The sequence below is a fragment of the Polyodon spathula genome, chromosome 3 (assembly GCF_017654505.1).
Source record: "Polyodon spathula isolate WHYD16114869_AA chromosome 3, ASM1765450v1, whole genome shotgun sequence".
In the NCBI taxonomy this organism is placed as follows: domain Eukaryota; kingdom Metazoa; phylum Chordata; class Actinopteri; order Acipenseriformes; family Polyodontidae; genus Polyodon; species Polyodon spathula.
Window position 1 is genome coordinate 56,053,532 of NC_054536.1, and position 22,697 is coordinate 56,076,228.

Consider the following 22,697-nt stretch of genomic DNA (forward strand, 5'->3'; position numbering starts at 1 on the left):
ACAACATGCCTACCACGTTGAAGATGCAAAATATTTTTTATTGTGAAACAAACAAGAAATAAGACAGAAAAACAGAAAACTTGAGCGTGCATAAGTATTCACCCCCCCCAAAGTCAATACTTTGTAGAGCCACCTTTTGCAGCAATTACAGCTGCAAGTCTCTTGGGATATGTATTTATAAGCTTGGCACATCTAGCCACTGGGATTTTTGCCCATTCCTCAAGGCAACACTGCTGCAGCTCCTTCAAGTTGGATGGGTTCCGCTGATGTACAGCAATCTTTAAGTCATACCACATATTCTCAATTGGATTGAGGTGTGGGCTTTGACTAGGCCATTCCAAGACATTTAAATGTTTCCCCTTAAACCACTCGAGTGTTGCTTTAGCAGTATGGTTAGGGTCATTGTCCTGCTGGAAGGTGAACCTCCGTCCCAGTCTCAAATCTCTGGAAGAGTGAAACAGGTTTCCCTCAAGAATTTCCCTGTATTTAGTGCCATTCATCATTTCTTCAATTCTGACCAGTTTCACAGTCCCTGCCAAAGAAAAACATCCCCACAGCATGGGATGGTGTTCTCGGGGTGATCAGAGGTGTTGGGTTTGCGCCAGACATAGCGTTTTCCTTGATGGCCAAAAAGCTCAATTTTAGTCTCATCTGACCAGAGTACCTTCTTCCATATGTTTGGGGAGTCTCCCACATGCCTTTTGGCGAACACCAAACGTGTTTGCTTATTTTTTTTTTTAAGCAATGGCTTTTTTCTGGCCACTCTTCCGTAAAGCCCAGCTCTGTGGAGTGTACGGCTTAAAGTGGTTTTATGGACAGATACTCCAATCTCCGTTGTGGAGCTTTGCAGCTCCTTCAGGGTTATCTTTGGTCTCTTTGTTGCCTCTCTGATTAATGCGCTCCTTGCCTGGTCCGTGAGTTTTGGTGGGCGGCTCTCTCTTGTCAGGTTTGTTGTGGTGTGATATTCTTTCCATTTTTTAATAATGGCTTTAATGGTGCTCCATAGGATGTTCAAAGTTTCAGATATTTTTTTATAACCCAACCCTGATCTGTACTTCTCCACAACTTTGTCCCTGACCTGTTTGGAGAGCTCCTTGGTCTTCATGGTGCCGCTTGCTTGCTGGTGCCCCTTGCTTAGTGGTGTTGCAGACTCTGGGGCCTTTCAGAACAGGTGTATATATACAGAGATCATGTGACACTTAGATTGCACACAGGTGGACTTTATTTAACTAATTATGTGATTTCTGAAGGTAATTGGTTGCACCAGATCTTATTTAGAGGCTTAATAGCAAAGGGGGTGAATACATATGCACGCACCACTTTTCCATTATTTATTTTTTTGAATTTTTTGAAACAAGTTATTTTTTTCATTTCACTTCACCAATTTGGACTATTTTGTGTATGTCCATTACATGAGATCCAAATAAAAATCAATTTTAATTCCAGGTTGTAAGGCAACAAAATAGGAAAAATGCCAAGGGGGGGTCAATACTTTCGCAAGCCACAGTAAATAGGCAGGGAAACCTACTGTGTTAAAAGCAGAACATTCTAAATGTTTGTTTTTTTCCTCAGGCTTTATTTGAGTTGATACAAAGGACTAGGACTGCCAGTATGGAACATAATGCCAAAATAACAACCTAATGATTGGCCCCTCCTACCATGGGCACCCACAGGGTAGTGCATGTATTTCTGGAATTTTAGCCCCTGACTAACTGGTCACATATATTAAATATATTTCCCTGTAAACTGTATTAAAACAAACATATAGCCACCAGATGGAGACAAGCAACTTTAAAACCAAGGATTTTTCTGATTGCAGCAAATGTGTGCTCTTCAATGCTGGGATTGAAAACATTTAGCATATTTTCTCTCTTTTTTGTTTTTCTAAATCTGTATAATTTACACATTCCACTATTAAACAATATTTATCCTACAATATATTAAATGTGTTAAAATTCATGTTAACCCTGCAGATAGTCCCCTTGCTATTGTGTTACTGAGGAGCCTTTCTTCTTTTACCCAGATAAGTATAATACTTTACCATACTTCTCTGTGATTTACCAGGCTTTCCCGATAGAGGAAATTATATCAAGTGTTCATATGTAAGGAGCCCATGTCATCATACATGGGGGCGTTTGGGTTAAAGAGGAGAACTAAGTTTATGGGATGAAGGAGGTAAACTGAGGTCAAGATCTGCTTTAATAAACACAGTCCATGACCATCTTAGTCTAACTGGAGAACCACTGAAAAAAACAAATCTTGTGTAAACTGTAATCCTAATATTTCTTTTACTTATGATTATCCACTTTTCAGTACTGAGAAAACATTTCATACAGGGCACAATAAATACATTACCAGAACTAGTAAAAAAAAAAAACTCAGAACCAAATTTGTTTATCTAACACCTTAAAAATTCATAGTGTCTTAAAGAAACTTTCTAGCAAAGTGCTCCTTAGAAAATGTGGTAAATGTTATTTAAACTTGTAAAATAACCCCACATCAGCAATACATTCGACTCCCACTGTGAGCAGTGCCATGTTTTGGTTCAGTGTGGTACAAGATTTTAAAAGGTAATTTATTTTCATTTTTTTCGCCTTTGCCTTCTCTATACAAATAATCTATCTGTTCATTAAATGTTTTAGTTGGCAGAAAGACTATTCACTTTGGAAACCAATATATGTTGTCTTTGAGCAAATAAACAGTAAAGGAATGTTGTTATATTATCATTCAAAATACTTTGTTCGTTTTGTGTTTCTGAAACTTTTAAAACAGTAAATTATTATCACATTGATATGCTTAGAAGTGGCACACATGCTTTTCTGTGAAGACAGTGCAACAATAGTCCACTTTTTACTGTTAACACAGTTGGATGGCTCATAGTGTACAGTGTTTTGTACAGTGACTGATGCCCTACTGTAGTACAAAATATCGTGCAGTTTACAACAAAATACAAAACAGTTAGCTCCTGACAATATCTTTATAACATGGAGTAAAAACTGTAAAATCTATGTAAAAGCTAAACCTATTACTATATATGAAATTAAGTAACCAAAACTAATCATCACTTCTAAAGGATTTAGGGCGTTACCAGAAGTTGAAAGCAGGTGATAGACATTAACACACTTAATTACACTTAATATACTTTTGTTACTATACTGAGCTGAAGGACAGAGCTGAGTGAGGGATCAGTAAGATTAACCTGGTCATTGCAAAGTAAACCACAGAATTTTAAGTCAGTAAGCTTGGCCAGATAGTTTTAACCCAGTTAACATTTTAGAGCTTATCTCTGGGGATGTGAGAGACTGACCATTCAGATATCGATAGAAACATTATTGCATTTTAGCAGTCCAGGATTCCTTATGTTAAACAGTTGTGGGTGCTAGACCCATATTCAATGGGTGCTTGCTTTTCCACATTCTAGAAGCAGCTATACTACTGTTTTGTAAGGTCTTTTTGGTGGATGATTTACAAAACAAACATTTCTGTTGCAGTTGGCAGCTCTATATAGAACTTACTACACACAAAATCCCCATTTTCATCAGTGATTAAACTAGATTGTCCTTGAGGCCATATCTCTCCAGCAGAATCTTCAGGACCAAAGAACAAACTTCAATCACCATGAGACAAGATGACAATATGTTACAAGTACAGGTACTGTAATTAAAAAAAGGTATTGTATGTTTAACCACAGGATATTTTAATGTGGAGTTGGAGGGTAAAAAAAAAAAATGTAATTTTTATTTGAAACATTTTAGAAATGTAACATTATGTAACCTAAACCAAAGATTAACTATTATTTTTATAGCAATTTCAGGGTGGATTTCCTATTTATCATTTGTATCACTAGTTCTCCCATTTAATCGTCTTTATACAGTAATGTTATAAATAGTGTAGTGATGGCTTTCTGCATGAGGTATTAAGTTATTAATTATAAGTTTTACATTATGTGTAGTGTCTTTATACTTAAGTTGTTTTAGTCATTATTATGTGTTTAAATTATGTGTGAATGTGTTTTTATAGTGGTTTTAATGTGCTTACTAATTCAACTGCTTTAATATGCTTTTAGTTTCTATATAGTATTGTGTAAGTTTCAAGTTCTTTCATTTCCCATTGGCAAAACCAGCTACGTGCAGTTTTGCACAGCCTAACATGACTCTGTCAATAGCTGTCTGAGCTAAATGCCAAAAGGCAGAATATTAGCAGAGATGGGGGAGGGGAACTGATAGACAAGATGGATGTGCACTGCTAGTGGTATCCCCCCCCCCCCCCCCCCCCCCCCCCCCCCCCCCCCTTTTCCCCCACAGAGGGAATGTGCAGTGAGAGAGTGGAAACCCCTGTCATTGGACAGAAGTAAGACAAATGGTAGTGGAGTCAACAATTATTTACAAAGGTATAAATACCCAGCATTGTAAAGTTTTGTTAGTCTTTTCATCTGTTTCGAAATGACTCCATGGATATCCATGCTTTCTGATACAAACATATGCACTGAGCTGTACTGAGGCCTTGTCCAAAGTTAGTTTATAGCTTGTGCTTATATGATTGTATTGGAGGTGTACCTTTCTTGTATATAAATTGTTTATGAATCAAAAAACATTTGACAACTTCCTTTTTTCTCTACAATGGTGCACAAAGTTTAATTCACTTTGAGCAGGGGTGTTACAAAGGTTGAATCAATTATATTATTGATCCTGTTTTCCATATCCGCTCAAGCACCTGAGTGAAGGGTGGCCTGATATTAGTTGTCATTTAAAGAGTTAAATCATTATCATGCATCAGCAGAGCTTGGAAACTGGAATCTTTGGTTTAGGTTACATATGACATCCGTAAACAGCTATGTTTCTATTGCCTGTAATTGATAACCTTTAACCTTATGGTATTGGTCACTGATGTCATTCCTACAAATATACACACAAACTCAAAAAAAGTGTGATCAGATAACCTTAATGGAGGATTAGGTCTGGGGCAAGGTTTTTTTTTAGTGTTAGGTTTGGGGCACGGTTTTTTATTCCTTATTTACCCAATTGGTTCTTACATCACTGAGCACAATAGTCAAATTTTTTGTTGGTTATCAGTAGAATCTTACATCCCATTTTCTTTCTGTATTGTATGTTGTATAAATAGAATATTTATGTTGTATCCACAAAGACAGTGGGGAGTAATAGGAGTTTATGTCCAGTGTTTACAAAGTTATTTACTAGCAGTAGCCCGCTATGTACATTGTAGTCAACAGCTAAGTAAAAACAACTTTGGATTATACAGTTATGTGAATTAACCAGCAGAACTTAGTGTACAAAGTTAGTATCTTATTCCAGTAATTCTGCAATCCTGTATACTCAGTTGGCTCCAAAATAAACACAAGTTTGCTAAGATGACAAATGAATATCTAGCTAACTCTGGAAAATGTCCACGAGAAAGGAGTACAATTTATTTTGATTTATGAGTAGTTTTGATAATTTGCTTAAATCATTACCAGGTTTTTCCATTCGTTGTACAAACAAGAACAATTTTCTCTGGATTTAGGCGCAGCTCATTTCCGTGGCAGAACCAGGCAGCATAGAACCTTGAACAAGAGGTGTGTCCTAAGGTACTGCTGCTTGATCAGCATGTCTCTGCCAGGTGAGATTGTTTGCAGTTTTGAAATAGGTCCTGTCTGTGCAATTACTCTAGCTGGGATGTATTTAGCTCCAGTAGCATAGTTTCAAGCTAGTACTGAACTGTCCAGTATGAAAAGTTCTAACCTTTCCCCGTAGTTCTCGTCTGTTTACTTGTGCTTGTTGTGACATTGCACAACTTGTTTTGCTTTGGGTGGTTTCAGTAGATCAAAACACATATGCAGCTTGCGTCCCATTGGTAGTAGTGCTAGAGACACTTTGGCGGTAGCATGAGGTGTATTCCTGTAGGACAACAAGAAGTTATTCAGGTGTTTTTGAATGGACAAATGTCCCTGTGCTGATCTTAAAGCTTGTTTCATTGTCAGAACAAATCTCTCTGCCAATCAGTTGCTGGATGGATGGTAAGGAGATGACTTGATATGGTGTATGCCATTTACTTGCAGAAAAGTTCCAAACTCATGAAAGACAAACTGAGGCATTTTATCACTCACTAGTTGCTCTGGAAGAACAAGACTACTGAACATTTCTCATAACTTCTGAAAAGTATTCTCAGTCATGGCAGATATCATCACAGAGATTTCTGGCCATTTGGAATGAGCATCCACAACTATCAATAGCATGTTTCCTTTAAAGGGTCCTGCAAAATGCGCTGCCAAGGATTTTAAGGCCAATCCCAGGGATGCAGGGGAGCCAGTTGAGGCATGTTCCTCACCCTCTGACATGAGGTGCAAACCCTTGCTTTCTCCTCAGTAGCATTGACCAGGCCAGGCCACCAAAAGAAACTTCATGCAATGTCCTTCATATGAACACTTGTTGTCACAATGGTGGCGGAATGATAACTCTCATTCCCCACATCTAGACTGAACTGATAGCTCCATCCTTGCGACATAAGGCATTAAGTCTGGTGAGACCCTGGAGAGCCCTGGAGACTTCACATGTATCACCAGGTCCATAACTTGGGACAGGACTGGATCCGCTTGTGTACACTTCCTTAATTGGGTAGAAATTATAGGTGCATTCTCTAGTTGTCCAAAATAGTCAATTTTCCTCTGATGAATGTCTGGCTGGCTGGTAATGGTAGTCTGGAAAGACCATCAGTGTTGCCATGTAGTGTGGATCTCCGATACTTGATATCATGTGTGTGAGCAGATAACAGCAAAGCCCAACGTTGTATCCTACTTGCAGCCAATGATGGGATGCTAGTGTGTGGTCCAAAAATTTAAATGAGAGGACAATGAAATGTCAGAAGTATAAATGTTCTTCCAAACAAGTACTGGTGAAATTTGCAAAAACCAAAGATGATTCCCAGTACTTCACGTTAAATTTGGGCATGGTTACTTTCTGCCTTGCTTAATGTCTGGGATTCAAAAGCAATTGGCTTCTCTTCTCTTGAAGACATAATTAGAGACATAACTGCTTTAACTCCAAAATGAGATGCATCACAAGCCAATTGCAGAAGTAACACAGGATCAAAATTTGTTAAAACCTCTGAATTTAGTAGTGATTCTTTAACCTTGCTAAACGCTATATCACAATCTTGTGTCCACTTCCAGGTTTTGTTCTGACAGGACATGTAAAGGTTTCAGAATTATAGCTAGCTGAGGAATAAATTGCCCATAGTAATTAAGTAGCCCCAGGAAAGACTCTAATTGGCTCACGTTCTGAGGAGCCGGAGCCTCTATTATAAGCTTAACCCTTTAGAGTCCTATGTCGGAGCAGGTCTGACATTGGACCAGAATGGGAATTTTGCAATGTCAGAACCTGTCTGACATCATCAAAAAGGCATCATTCACAAGTCCCTAGTCATACTAAGAAGAGAGGTATGTGATAAATACAGTGAACATGTGGTGGGGCAGGACTGGAGATGCTGTACTGAGTGTCATCTTAATATGCAGTGCATTTTAAACCTGTTTTACTGTGAATAAAATTACTTTTAAACAGTGCGTGTAAAACAAACAGCACGTTTGAAAATCAATTGGATCTGACGAGCCTGACAGGTGCAGAATTATATGGACCACAAAGGGTTAACCTTTGATGGAGTCTTATGGAGACCAAAGGAGTCAATCACATGCCCAAGGTATTTGACAGAGGGCTTTGCGGACTCATAAGCCACACATATCCAGCCTTTGTAAAGTGGCATCTAGATTTCTGAGGTTACCAGGATATCATCCAATTAGCACTGGATTCCTGGTAGCCCATTCAAGATCTAGTCCATGGCTGTTATTAAACAGCAATAGTGATAGAGTCCTTTGTGTGTCACAATAGTCAGCAGTACCCGTGACTTCTCATCAACATACATCTGTAAGCATGCCTAACACAGATCGATCTTGCTGAACTTTTGTCCTCCAGTGAGACCAGCAAAAAGGTCATTAAAAGGGGAAGTGGGTTTTGTTATGCACACAAGACAGGATTAATAGTAACTTTAAATTCCTTTCATGATTTCCAATTCACCTTCAAAAGCAGAAACATGTTTCTCCAATACAGGGGCCAGCTCCAATTTTCCTTTTCTCATCATATGCACCTCTTGACAATTTAGTCAGATCTTCTCAAGCCACAACTGACCTAGTAAAGCAGGATAATTGCCCTTTACTGCAAGCAGTCTCAATTTAGCAGTCTGTCCACTAAGCTCTACCCTAACATCAGTGGTGCCCCTCACTGGTACAGGTTCTCCCTTATATGTTTTCAGCACAGTTTCCGTTGACTGTAGGTCAAGATGATTAAGTTTCTCCCTGTACACAGTGTCTGACACCAGTCATGCTGCTGCTCCAGTATCCACTTCCATTTGCATTGTCTGTTCCTCCAGCAATGGGGTTACCTAATAACCATCTGATGCACCTGCCATGTGCAAGATACGCAGTGGTATCTCCTCTTCAGACTGGGTGTCACTCTGTTCATCCTGGTCCTGCTGTACAGAATGTAGATTTATTTTGTTGCTGCGCCAAACTGATGTTTTCTTATTTTCTTGTTTGCCTGTTTTATTTGCTTCTTCCTTCTTTTTACAAACATGCTCAATGTGTCCCTGTGGCAAAGTGGTAATTAGTAGCAGGTGCGGTGCTGTTGCAGCAATCCAAAGAACAAACAGACAAAGTACGGGTGAAATGGGTTGTTTTATTTTTATAATCCAATGGTCTGATGACCAGCCAGTGGTGAAAAAGGGTTGCAGTCCCATAAAGCACAGTAATAACACACACAATTAGACACACACATGATCACAAAGTCCAAAGTGAGTGTTCTCAGTGCTTGTGGTGCAGTACAATATAATACCTGCTATAGTGGTGAACAAATGGTGATAACAATATTAAGCGTGACTGTAGTGCAGTGTTGATCCGGTTTTGTGCTGGCCCTTGGCAGCAGCTCCGGATTCGTGTTTAGCCATCTAGTGATCACAAAAAACACAGACAGTTACTAAACAGACAAAACAAACAAAACTCTTTCTTTTATTTATCTGTCTTTACTAGGGGAATCTCCCGGTCCTTCCAGTTCCTTGTATCTTTAAACCAAACGAAGGAAAAGATGAATGATTCTCCAGCCCCTTTATGCTATCACGCATGACCCCTTGGCAATGGATTGCAGCTGCCTTTATTACTTGCAGCTGCTACCTCGTTTGCCTTCCAGGTCAATACGTTCCTACAACGGAGTCTCGCCGCCTTCCAGGCTGACCGACTTCCCGACCCTGGAAATGAATTGTCAGGCCAGCCCGTCGAAAGACTTTCCCTTTCACTACTTCGTGCCCTCACAGGTCGGGAGAGAGATTTCTAACCAGAACTCATTATATTTCCATCACAGTCCCTTATTGCCATACTGCCTACATACCAGGTGTGTACACCAACACTCTGATGCATGGTGACCAGTCCCCCACAGTAATAACATTTTTGACTCTTGAGCATCCCTTGCTGACAGTTCCATGGAACATCCATTGTGTAAACTGGATCGCCATAAATTGTGACAACTGATTTTATTATCTATGTAATAAAATAGCATAATGTTTTGCATAGTGCTTGCTTTATCATGATTGTATAAATGCCTCTGTGTAAAGAATGATATACTACTGCCAGTTAGCCAAATATCAACTTATTTCTGCAAGTTTTTATTTATATGCAAACCATTACTAGTGGGCTCCAGCTCAGCGGGGCTATCAACGATGGCACAGTGCTTGCTAGTTTAAGCATTATCAGGGTACTGCAAAACCCTTTCTACGTGCCTGTGACAGAAATACAATGAACCTTGGTTGTAAATCTCCCTCACGACCTGTGAGGGTACTAAGCGAGGACAGATTTTTTTGACGGGCTGGCTTGACATTTCGTTCCCCGGGTCAGGAAGTTGGTCAGCCTGGAAAAAGGCGAGACTGTTGCAAGAGCATATTGACCTGGAAGGGAAACAATGGAGCAGCTGCAGATTGTAAAGGCAGCTGCATTCGTTTACCAAGGGGTCAAGCGTGACAGCATATAACGGGGACGGAGAATGGTAATCTGTTCCTTCGCACTGGTTTGTAGTGAGTTAAAGCCAGAAGGACAGTAAAAGTGTGTTGTTATTGAAAACAGTGAATGTTGTGTTTTTGTTTGTTTGTAATTGTCTCGTCTTGTCTTGCACGTTACCAGACAGTTAACACAGTTCCGGAGCTGTCGCCAGGGGCCAGCTCGAAACCAGACAACACTGCACCTTTGTCACAAATAAAAGCTGTATTTGCACCACTAGCACTAATTCACTTTGTAATTCACTAATTGTTGACAAGCCTTGCAGCTCGGGTTCATATAGCCCTTTAAAATACAGACCCAGACAAGATTAAATGGTTACTGGGCAGATGTGCTATTTTTAATAACAAAAACAAAACTAAAATGAAAACAAACACCTAGTTCTTACGAGCACTAACTTAACACGAGCAGGAACCTACTCTAAATAAGTTGGACAGCTAAGCTGTTTACCGGCTGAAAACAAGACACACCGTTTTCTTTATACTGAACAAAAGGAACACGCAGTATCTTTCCGTGACGGCTTAGTAGTAGAGTACACCTCCTGCTTCCTTCTACTCAGCTGTCATGAGCAGTGTGACCGCTGCCTTTTTAAACTGCAGCTGGCTGTAATTTACAATATCGCCAGCTGACAGTAATTAACAAACCAATAATACAATTAAATAACCGCGCATTTGCACATGTTTTTGCAGGGAGCCTTTAACCCCCTCCCTGCTGTTCTACAGTATTTAAAGGTTCCCAGTACTGAGACTATGTCAGGAGTATCTGAAAGAAATCATTCTGCTACTATCAAATGGGGGCGATTGATTAATTGACAAATTAAATGATGCCCAATTGACAAATAGTCACTCAATCAAGGAGCAACAGCTGTAGCAATAGCCCCAGAGCCCTGAAGTGGGACAGAGTTTTTTCAATGTACTTTTGTAACCTTAGGACTACAGTACTGTGTCAGGTTTCTAGCAATACATTTACAGAAAAATATTTTATAGTAACCGAGAGGCCATTTATTTCCACAGCCTGGTACCATCCTACAGTATATAATTTATTCAGTGCACACGACACCCAATAAACCTAATTAACATAAACTGCATTGTTTATAGTAATGTAAAAGTTAATAATTTCTATAAAACAGAGTGACACCTTTCCATCACCATTTGCAGTTCCAGTCTACTCTGTGAATGTAGAAAGCACTTGGAAATACACAGAGGCTTTGATTAGTGGTGCTAGATAGCAATTCAAATGTCACAAGACACACATAAGTGGACAATTTGTATTACCTTGTCTCAACAACAGGGTAAATTGCAAATGTTTACAGTGGAGCCCCATTAATCTTAGTTTAAAACACTAACCCTAGCTCTGTCTGTGGGTGAGGATTAACTGTTTAAGCATTGTGAAAGGCAGTTTATTCTGGAGAGCAAACATTTTTTTAATTGAAATTACAGGTGCCATCTATTTCTGATTTATAGCACTACTTGTTTAAAGTTCAATAAATACATACATTGTCAATAAGAGCCAAAACACCAGATGGGGTGGGCAAACCATTGGGCATTTAAATCCTGTGTGGTTTTCTCATGAATCATTGTCTATTGAAAATAAATTTAGATTTTAAAGCCAGCATTTTGCACCACTGTATCTGCCTGCAAGTGCAATAACACATTTATTTATTTTATGTATTTATTTATTACATTTATATAGCACTTTTTATAAATAGTATCACAAAGCACTGTACAGTACATAGCAGAAAAAAAACAACAAATATACATACATTCGTGTAGCATGTCACACATACACCTGCCACAGTCAGACCATTTAAATAACAGTATATGCAAAAGCAACAATTTTAAAGTTACATTAAAACCTGTTAAGATAAGAAAGCCATTTTATAACAGTGCATTTTTAGTCTTGACTTGAAAACTGTAACGGTCCCAGCTTCCCTGACAAACAAAGGCAGAACATTGCATAATTTAGGAGCTCTACAAGAAAAAGCCCTCCCTCCCGTGTTACTTTTGTTGACCCTAGAAATAACGATCAGCCCCGAATCCTATGATCTCAGAGTGGGATTTAGAAGATACAGGGTCAGTAACTCCTGCAAATAACTAGGTGTTAATACATTCAGGGCCTTGTAAGTTAACAGCAAAATCTTAAATTCTATACTGCACAGGGAGTCAGTGTAAAGAGGCCAAAACAGGGGTAATTTGTTCACTTTTCCTGGTTTTAGTCAGAATTCTAGCAGCGGTATTCTGAACAAGCTGCAAACAGGATACTACACGTTTTGGGTCAACAGGATAAAGTAAATTATAATAAACAATTCTAAATTAAATAAAGGCATTCATTAGTCTCTCGCCATCATACAGAAATAATTGTTCTAAGTTTGGCTATATTTCTCAAATGGTAAAAATATACTTTAGTAACTTCCCTAATATGAGTCTCAAATGAGAGATCAGGACCCCCAAACTTTATTGTTTTCATTAGAGACTGCAAGGGTCGAGCTCATGTAATCCCACATTTTCTTTTAGTTGGTTTTGTGAGCCCACTAGCATACCCTGTTTTATCTGAATTCAACATTGGGAAATTCTGTGACATCCAATGCTTGATGTCTGTAATACTAGTGTGTAGGAGTTAATAGCTACAGTCCAACAACTACTGGTCAGGATTCAGAAATGCAGATACAGGTGTGATATAGATGTGAAGAGACACATAGGTTATTGCCATTGTTGAGGAGTCCTCCGTGCTGCTGTTGCTCACATCACTGTGTGGGCATGAGTAGTCTCAGCTGCATATCTTCATAGAAGTCAGCATGCTATTATGGCTCAGAAGTCAATGGATTGTGAATTATTTTTAGTGATCTCTATGTGTATTTTAATGAAGGAGGTATCGGGGAATCATTTCATCTCCATGTACTGTGTATACTTTCACGACTGATTTGAACATTTTTTATTTCAACTATGCTTGCCAGGATAGATGGACATTTTTTGCAATTATAGTTCTTCATGTGACTGCAAGTGCTGGTTTTTAATTTTTTTCCATTAAAAATACCAAATAAAACATTTCAAAACAATCTGTGTTCATAGGAAAATGTGAGATTTAGGAACCGATGGTAATCCATTATGGGATTACATTTACTAGGATTATTGTGGTAGCTCTCAGTCCCTTTAGCCACCACTTCCTGCACTATCTGGTCTTTGCCTATTGAACAGCCAGACCAAGCCCACCCTCATGCAGCCTCTGATATTTCATGACATCACAATCAAAGGTGCAGCCATAATTTATTATCAATATGGAAGGCATCAAAAGGCAACACATACACTTCAAGAAAGACTAACATCTAGAGCATTAAACTATATAGTATTCATACTAGAGGGAGCATTAAGATATAATTCACATTCATTCTCACCCCAGCAAAGAGGATTGCTATTCAGACAAATAAGCCTTAACATGGTCACACTATGGCCACACTCTCCCAGTGCAACAGCTGTAAAGCTATTATAAACAATGGGAGGCTGACGAAAGAAAGCACATTTCACAGCAATCATTCTTCCTACATCTGGATAGCTTGTGTGGACCCAGTGTTTTGGAATCTGTTGCCTGGATACTGGTGAGCTGATACTGAAGCTTTAAACAAAATCACCTGGCCCTCAGGATATAAAATAGCAGAACACTAGAGTAGTGTTTGGAGAGCTTACAAACACCAGACACAGCTGGTATAGAAAGATTGTAGGAAAGATATATTCAGCCGTAAACAATCGCCCTTGGGATTTCGATAAGTCTTTTATACAGCAACTAGTTTTTAGTACTTCCAAATTCACTTTTCAAAGGTATGTGAATATTATGTTCTAAATCTCAAGGAATATTTTTATTAATTGCCACATTCTTTAATTTGACAACCCATTCACACCGACTATAAAACATATGCAAAGGAAAACTGGGTTCCCGCCACAACATCAGTGGAGCACTCAGTACAATAGGAAAGTAAAAATGTTGCCACTTATACATTGTAAAGGGGCTCGTTTTACAATTTGAATCCAATAACATTTAATGGCCCACACCGTGGCACTGAGGTCACTTCAAGTAAAGGCTTAGATAGAAGACAATTAAAGTAAGGGATGATAAACAATTGAAAATGTTGTATTCGGTCATTTAGTATTCTGAATTGGAAATTAGTCATGAAAGATCTAGTCTCAGACTTATTTTATAAAAACAATGGAAAAAATTACAGTATATTTTGGACTCAATCCACCTAGCTGTCACGTTAAGCAAAACATAATAAATCTTTAAATGGAGGATCCTAGAAAGGGTATTATTCTAAATATAATAAATAAAATAATAAAATAGTGGCATCACAATAACTGAAACATGCAGACTGTCGGACAAATGTGCAGATTTACTGATGTAATATCTAAGATTATAATACCTGGTCCAAATGGTAACCCTTTGACTTCTGCAGACACTGATCGACAAGCTCTCAGTCTTTCTTTTGGGTAACAAGATCAGTTGTAACTTCTATTAGGTGTAAAAATATACGTTGAAGTATAACATGCGCTACTTCTTGACAATGTCCACCCAGGGAACTTTATTGACATGAAAAAAGAAACAAGGACCAGGGATCACAAATGGAGATTAGATATAGGGGCATTCAGAACAGAAAATAGGAGGTACTTTTTTCCAACAAGAATTGTGGAATTCTGGAACCAACTCCCCAGTAATGTAATTGAAGCTGACACCCTGGGAATCATTATGCTACTAACAACCCATCGAGCGAGATGGGCCGAATGGCCTCCTCTCGTTTGTAACCGTTTATATTCTTACCTCGGGGTTGCTGCCTGCTGTGTGGTTTTTGACAAATTCTTTAAAAGTTGCATCCTGTCCTATCTTTTTTAATACAAATGTTCAACCTTTGATTTACCTCATAGTTCTGCCTCCAGTAGATTATGAATGAGGGACTGCAATGAAGAACAAACCAACAGAGGCCTATGGGATGAATGTTACTGTTTACATACAACACTTTAATTAGTTTCCATGGAAACCCTGTTTGACTCAAGGAAAAAAAAACTTTTCTTCAGTATTCCAAAGCTGGATTTTGTTTAGCAGACTTTGTGATACATTATTGTTTAACCCTATGTGTAACATACATTATGTGTTATGGGTAGTTTAACAAACTTTTCTTTTTGCTCATCACAAAGTAGGTCATATAAAATAGAAAGTTTATATTACGGCAAAGAAAATGTGCATTTTTTGTTAAAGATCATAACTACAGTGGTGCTCAATTTTTATTGTGGGTTAAATTAATGTGAAGCCAAGGACTTAAAATGTACAACAATTATACTGTGTTATCCAAAGCTTCAGTACTACTACTTTTGATTCTGTCCAGTATGTACAATGAACTTGAAAACGTAGTAAAACATGTAACAAATACAATGTTCCATTTCATCTTTTGCAATGGAAAAACAAGCATGTCTCATAATTCATCTTTGAATGATTATTCATTTTCCACTGTACTGGAAAAACTGAACAACCCCATCTAACAGAAATCCAAAATTTGTCTATTTTTAACCTCCTGCCTCTTTTAATGAAACAAAATAAAATACATTCGCAGATATGAGCTGAATTTTGTTTACTTTACTACTAAACTGCACCCTCAAGCTGATTGCTTCAATTCCCTTTGCTTCCTGCTGTTATCAGATAAAAGAAAGCCTTGTATAAACAATGCATTTTCTATGAACAATTACTAAAATGTAAAATAGAAAAACTCTTGCTATGTATGATTGTTTTTATAGGGTAGCCCATGGAGGGATAAGAGAACAACCATGGAACTGAGTGTGGATGTGTAAGACAGGGCAGTTTGTTAGTCAAAAAATCTGGACCAAGGCTGTTAGATTTTTGTTGTGTAGCTGTTGTGAAGTGTATATCACATAAAAACCAGAAAAAAAACACATGCAAACCAGAAAAACCACAAACAAATTACTGTAAAAAAAACCACGTACAAATTACTGTAAAAAACACATACAAATTACTTTAAAGAAAACATACAAATTACTGTAAAAAAAAACAACACATACAAATTACTGTAAAAAACAGAATTTTTTGTGATGTACTTCGAAAATATATTTATTATATATAGATATATATCACAATTATTTAATATATATATATATATATATATATATATATATTATTCCAATTAGAAACACATACAAATTAGGAAAAAATGCATACAAATGCAGAACAAACAAGAAACATAACCAGAAATGATTTGAAAACAGAAATGATCTGGTGGGCCACCGTACAGTGACCAGCAAAGCATTTGGTTTAGCTAAACTCAATGGGCCCATTTCGTAAAAAACACAAACAATTATATTAACACCTACAAAAAAGAAATGTGCTCTTTATGTCATAGCTGTTGTCATGATCTTTAAATAAAAACATTGAATAAAGAGTTATAGTGTAACATAAAGTGATATCACATTGGTCATGATACTAGTGGACTGACAAGTTTAATTGTATTAATTTATAGATAATGATGCTACTACGTCTGTCGGAAGTAATAGCACAGACTCAAAGTTTTTCTAGACCACTGAGACATAAAAATTGATGGTGGGTGCCCATGGCTCCCCGTCTTGGACATCTTGTTTAGGAAGTATGACCGCAGTGTTGTTATGAGGGGTGTGAATGCTTGTTTTAACCTGTGCTACGATATAGCTAGGACAAAAAAAAAAGATTCAATAAGAAAAAGAATGTGCTGTAATAGGGAAGAGTATTGAAGAGGTTTGCCATTGAAAGATGAGTTTCAGATCCAGACAGTGAACTGCTCCGTCAAGGTGGTGCAGACCCCCAGTGAACCATTAAGGATAATAAAGAGACGAAGACGAAGAGGGTGGATTCTCCATGCACCAGGCTACTGCAGTTAACTCACCAGGGATGGGGAGAACAGGAAAAAGAAAAATCCGGAATATTTCTGAATATAGCCCATGGAGGTTTCACATCAATATATAAAGAGGAGGATGTATGTAAAGGAAGGGTGTATGGGTGTGAAATGTAATCTGTTAAGTAATGTTTCTTTTTGGTGTGTAATTTTTGATTTTTATAATCAATTTATTTTACTGACTTTAAGATGTGGCTTAAGTTTGTTTTTTAAAGTGTTGATATTTTTATACTGCCCCTTTAAATCGCCCGACATGGCTTTGGGTTTCCATACTAACTGCAGTGCTCATTCTTAATTGGTCCAGGTGTATAAAATGACGTGCAGATCAAACAACACAGGGGTTACATGATTATGTGATTAAGCTGAGAGCACGGGTTGGCAAATTGCCATTTGGTAAGATTGTGTTTTTAAACTTTTTGGACGTGTTATGAATTGGCAAGGAGGGAAAGGAGATAGATTAGGGTCGGGGAGGGGGTATGTGTGTAGTTCTCCTTAATATAGAAGGCTGCCGGTGAGCATGGAGGGTGATTGACTGTGATGTTCCCATCCTGCAATGCCAAGGTCCATTGAGTGAGCCTAACATTGCGAAAGGATCAACAGTCTTAAATAAAGAACTTAGGAGGAGGGAGATGTGTGTAAAATAACAGGATGTAGGGCCTAGTCCAACAATAACTAAAATGGTGAGCAAGGGGAGCTGCCAGCTATGAAGAAGGGAGGATTGGTCAGGAGACCACCTCCCCCCGCAGCAATTTTGCTGCAGGGAATTTGGTGGCCAGAGCCCCACAAGGGGAGCTGCCGGCTACAGAGAAGGGGGAGAAGGTCAGGAGACCACCCCCACAGATAGTCAGGTGGTGGCCAGGATTGCCTTGGCCGGAGGAGCCAGCCTGTGTACAGTCGGCCTGGCTGCTACAGTTGTTGGGGTGGGAGGAGGACCACCCATAGTGGCCGCCACCTTTGGCCCGTTGCTGCCCCTTTTCCTGGGCCAGGAATATAAACTGGGACTTTGGGACTGAGGGGAGAGGTGGCCATTGAGGCCAGGTGTGCTGCGCACAAGGGGGGGGGGGGGGGGGGGGGGGTGGTGGATGTGGTGGAGTGTCCCAAGTCTTTATGTTTATTAGTGTTTTATGTTGTATGTACATTAATTCACATGCAGTTGTACCGAGACTCCAACTGAATGATTGATTAGCAATCGAGTCTCGGTACAGCTGCATAAAAGTAGCATGTTTTTACTCACTCAGGGTTGTGTGTTTGGAAGTGGAGAATGGGTGAGAGAGAGAAGAGTCAATTTAAAATAATATAGCAATTGCCACAGCGTGCTGGCTGAAAACCAGCACGGTACTTGTTTATTGGGTTCGTCCACGTTCGTTTTCTGTTTTGTCTCTCTGTTTGTTTGGCCAACGTGCCCTTTATTTTCAGTGTTGTGTGTTTTGTTTGTTTGTTTATTAAAAAATATACTGACCGCCATAGTGTCTCAGTTTTCATCTGCCAGTCCTTGTTGTGGAATGTGTTTCTGGTCTGAAGTCACCCCTGCAAAGCCATCCTGTTCACACAGACAAATATCCAGTTTGTGTTGATCAAGCCTCTGACTGTCACCACCAAATTTTACATCCAAAAAGGTGACATTCGGATGCATTAATTGTGGTTTCTTTGCATTCACCTTTCGGCCTTTGTCATGTAATAATTGCAATAGCTCCAATGACAGAAAGAGAGATTTCTGTGGCTAACTGCACACATATTACAGGAGTGCCAAGGGTCATGAAATTGGTAATTAGTGCACAGGTGCAGTAATCCACCAAAGAAAGACAGACAACAAAGTACGGGTGAAATGGTTTCTATTTTATTTAGTAAATCCAAACGGTCTGATGACCAATCAGTAAACAAAAGGAGAGCTGGCAATACACAGAGATGCATAATGTGCAGTCGATAATTATGGGATGCAGTCCTGTAAATAACAATAATCCAGTACATACACACAAAACACAAACACGGTCACAAGTCCAAAGTGAGTGCTGCACTACTCACTGGTGAAGTACAAGTTATCTATGTACAATAGTGCAGTGTTGTCCAGTTTTAGTGCTGGCCTTAAGTGACAGCTCTGGATCGTGTTAGCCGTCATCTAATAACAAACCGTTATCTAATAACAAACAACAGTTATACTGAAGACAAGACAGAATAAAGAAACAAAACACTCATGGTACTTTTCTCTATACAGGTCCTTTCGGTTTAGTGCAACCATCAGTGTTCTCACCAGCGCAATTGAGCGTAACGGGCCGTTATGTTGTTACCTTGAAAAATGTCACTGTAATCAGAACGCTACGCTGTGTTTTCAGTTTGCATAATGGCCAAAAAATAAAAATAATCCTGGAAATATTGTTGATTTATTCCTTTGTAACAAATTGGTTTGCTTAAAATACTTGTTTCAGCTCTCAATACTCTGGTTGGTTGTGACAGCATGTTCTTTAGTTTGGTGCATCAAATGTATACGACACGGAGACGAGATTGAACTTCACTGAACTTCATTAGCACATTCCCCCCTGTTGACAGATGAGACTAGATCCTGGTGCACTCCTGATACACTGTTGCAGATCTTTATGGTTATACCATAACTGTTCCCTCTAAGACTTTCAAGTAACTTTGCTGCAGGAGTTCTGGGGGCTGGAGTCCCCCCAGAGGGAGGTGCTGGCTAAGAAGAAAGGAGGAGAGGTCAGGAGACCACCTCCCCCCCGCAGAAGTTTCGCTGCCAGAGATCTTGGGGGAGGACTGGAGATCACCAACCCATTCAGTTTTTCAGCTGCTAGAATTGCCCCGGCTTAGGGAGTCAGTCTGGGACCTGTCAGCACGTCTGCTGACAGCTGCACCATTGGTTGCATTTCCGCTGCCAGTGGTAGAGCGGGAGAAGAGATTCATTCCCCCTGTCAGCACGTCTGCTGACAGCATGGCCAGTAGCAGCCTGGCTACTGACAATATTGCCGCCCATGAACCCCTTAAAGTCCCTGTTCTTGGCCTGGGACTTTGAGCGAGACTTTTGGGATTTTAAGGGGAGAGGTGGCCATTGAGGCCATGTGTGCTACGCACAAAGGTGGGGGGTATATGTGGCAATGTTGCCCCACCCCTGTGTATTTCGGTGTTGTATGTTACGTGTTGTGTGTTAATGTTGGTGTATAGTCATTGGTACACGGGAAGTAATATGGGGTATGCGCACAAGTGTTTAAAATGTATATTTGTATTTAGGCACGAGGATTGCACAGCACTTCACGTGCAGGTAAAATGTACTAATTTTTAAGCACGGGGAATTGCACTTATTCATTCACGTGCAGCTGTAACGAGACTCCAATTGAATGATTGATTAGCAATCGAGTCTCGGTACAGCTGCATAAAAGCATTGTGGGTTGTGTGTTCGGTGAGTGGAGAACGGGATTGGCGACAAAGGTAATAATAGTGATAGTAAATAATAATATCAGCTCACCGTGTTTGTCTGCGCAGGTCGTTTTGTTTGTCTCTTTATTTTGGCAAAAGTGCCATGTCCTGTGTTTTGTTTGTCTTGCAACCTTTTATTTTCTGCTCTGTTTATTAAATGCTGAGCGAAAGCAATCGCTCAGCTTCACCAAACTCCACCTCTCTGCTTATTCTGTGTTGGTTCCTGGTTCTGATTTGTGACAGGTTGTGAATGTTGTCCAATAATGTGTCTTGTTATGTCTAAATGTTACATGTTTTCGCAGGGTTTTGGGGTATAAAGGGCAGCTTGCACGCTGCTGTAGGCTGTGTTGCGGTGTGCTGACCTTTTCAATAAAACCTGAATGAGATCTTGCTCTGGTCGTCTATCTCCCTTCTTACCCTGGAACGCTATATTAATGCCTCCCTGACCAACCACAGCTCTAGTTATGCAAGATTGTACTAATGTGATTAATAATGTTAGTAGGATTGTACAGCCACTACTGTGTTTAAATACTACTGTGTTTTTTTTTTTTTTTCTGTGTTGTTTCACCTGACTACTGACAGTAAAATACTGCACCGATTTTGACATTAAAACTCTAAATCATAGTGAGACGAATCCTTATTTTTAAAATAATAAATGTTTTTATTATTTTATTCAATTATTCCTCCTTCGAATCCACTTTGACTATTTCCAAAATATTTCAACCATTTTAAAGAGATAGCAAACAACGGGGGAAAAAAAAAACACAAAACAAAAAAAAACTATGACCTTGAAGCTGCGTGTTTCTGGCTTGTAGTCTGTGAAAAAGTTTCGGGACCAGAGGGTATGTTTGAAACCATGACTGCTTCACCTCCCTGTGACTAGTATCACGGTCATATTTTAGTTGTGTGCATGGGTGACTGCTGCATTTTTTTTTACAAGCAGCGCCATCCGCTGATTGTTTCTATTACAGCCTCTGTACTCCCATTTGTGGCATGCATATGTTGCATGATTAAGCAAAGAGCTTTCATTTGACAAAACAGTCTGTATTGACTCATCTACCAGCACACATTGAATGTGCTGGCAGTCTTACACAAGTATATTTTTCAAAGCCTTCGCCACCGTGACGAACTTCGGGGAAAAATAGTTGAACGACAAAGGAAAACTTTTCGCTTGTGGCAACATGGTGAGTGGCTAGCGGGAATGTAGCATAACCAGCTGGGTTAAATAAATAAATCGTTCAGACAAGGAACAGCAATGTGTATTCCAAACAGTTTTGAGATAACACCGTGTAATAATTTTTTTTTTTTTTTGGTTCCTGGGTAGTAAGTGTTATTTCCTAATTGCTTATGCCTCAAAAGTATAGAAAATGGCTATTATTCCCCACAAACTTTGCTTTTGTGACCAGGACAGTGATATTTTGAAATTTGCCTATTTTCCAGAACATTTCAGATAGATTCAGTGCTGAGTAAACTTGAAGTAACTTCTAGAACTTTCTACAACTTTCCAGTAATATAAATAGTAGTATAAATACAGGGGCCTTAAGCCCACCAGTTCAGTTTAGTTCCAGCTGCCTAAGTGGATACATATCTGCATTTTTCTGAGATGGCATCAAGAGGCTGCAATGGTAGCATTCCTGATGGGTCTCCAAGGCGGTTTTACCAAGTTTCCTTGCTATCTTTGCCTTTGGGACAGCAGGGACACCAAGGCGCACTACCACAGGCGGGACTGGCCACAGCGGACCGAGTTCTCTGTGGGGAGGAACAACGTCAAGTGAGAGCCACTGGTGGACCCCCGGAAAGTGCTGATGCCACCACTGCACATCAAATTGGGCCTTATGAAACAATTTGTCAGAGCTCTAGATAAGGAGTCGGCAGCCTTCAAGTACCTTCAAGACTTCTTCCCTAAGCTGTCTGAGGCAAAGTTCAAAGCCGGTGTCTTCGTCAGACCATAGATAAAGAAGATCCTGGAGTGCAATGAATTCCCCAAGAAGCTCACTAGTAAAGAGAAAGCGGCTTGGAATAGCTTAGTCGCAATGGTTCGGGGCTTCCTGGGCAATCACAAGGCCGAAAACTACGTGGAGCTGGTTGAGACTCTGGTGAAGAACTACGGCACAATGGGCTGTAGGATGTCCCTCAAAGTCCATATCCTTGATGCTCATCTTGATAAATTCAAAGAGAACATGGGAGCGTACTCGGAGGAGCAAGGCGAGCGCTTCCACCAGGATATACTGGACTTTGAACGTCGCTACCAAGGACAGTATAACGAGAACATGATGGGAG

At 39.4% G+C, this 22,697-nt stretch overlaps 1 long non-coding RNA gene across 1 annotated transcript; it reads left to right on the forward strand.

Annotated features, from left to right (window-relative positions):
• Window positions 1–3,232: 3,232 nt before the first annotated feature.
• Window positions 3,233–19,968, forward strand: LOC121313209. The gene is made up of 3 exons (XR_005949950.1): window positions 3,233–3,651; window positions 5,521–5,616; window positions 19,644–19,968. It is a non-coding gene; the product is annotated as an uncharacterized LOC121313209 (long non-coding RNA).
• The last annotated feature ends 2,729 nt before the right edge of the window (window positions 19,969–22,697 follow it).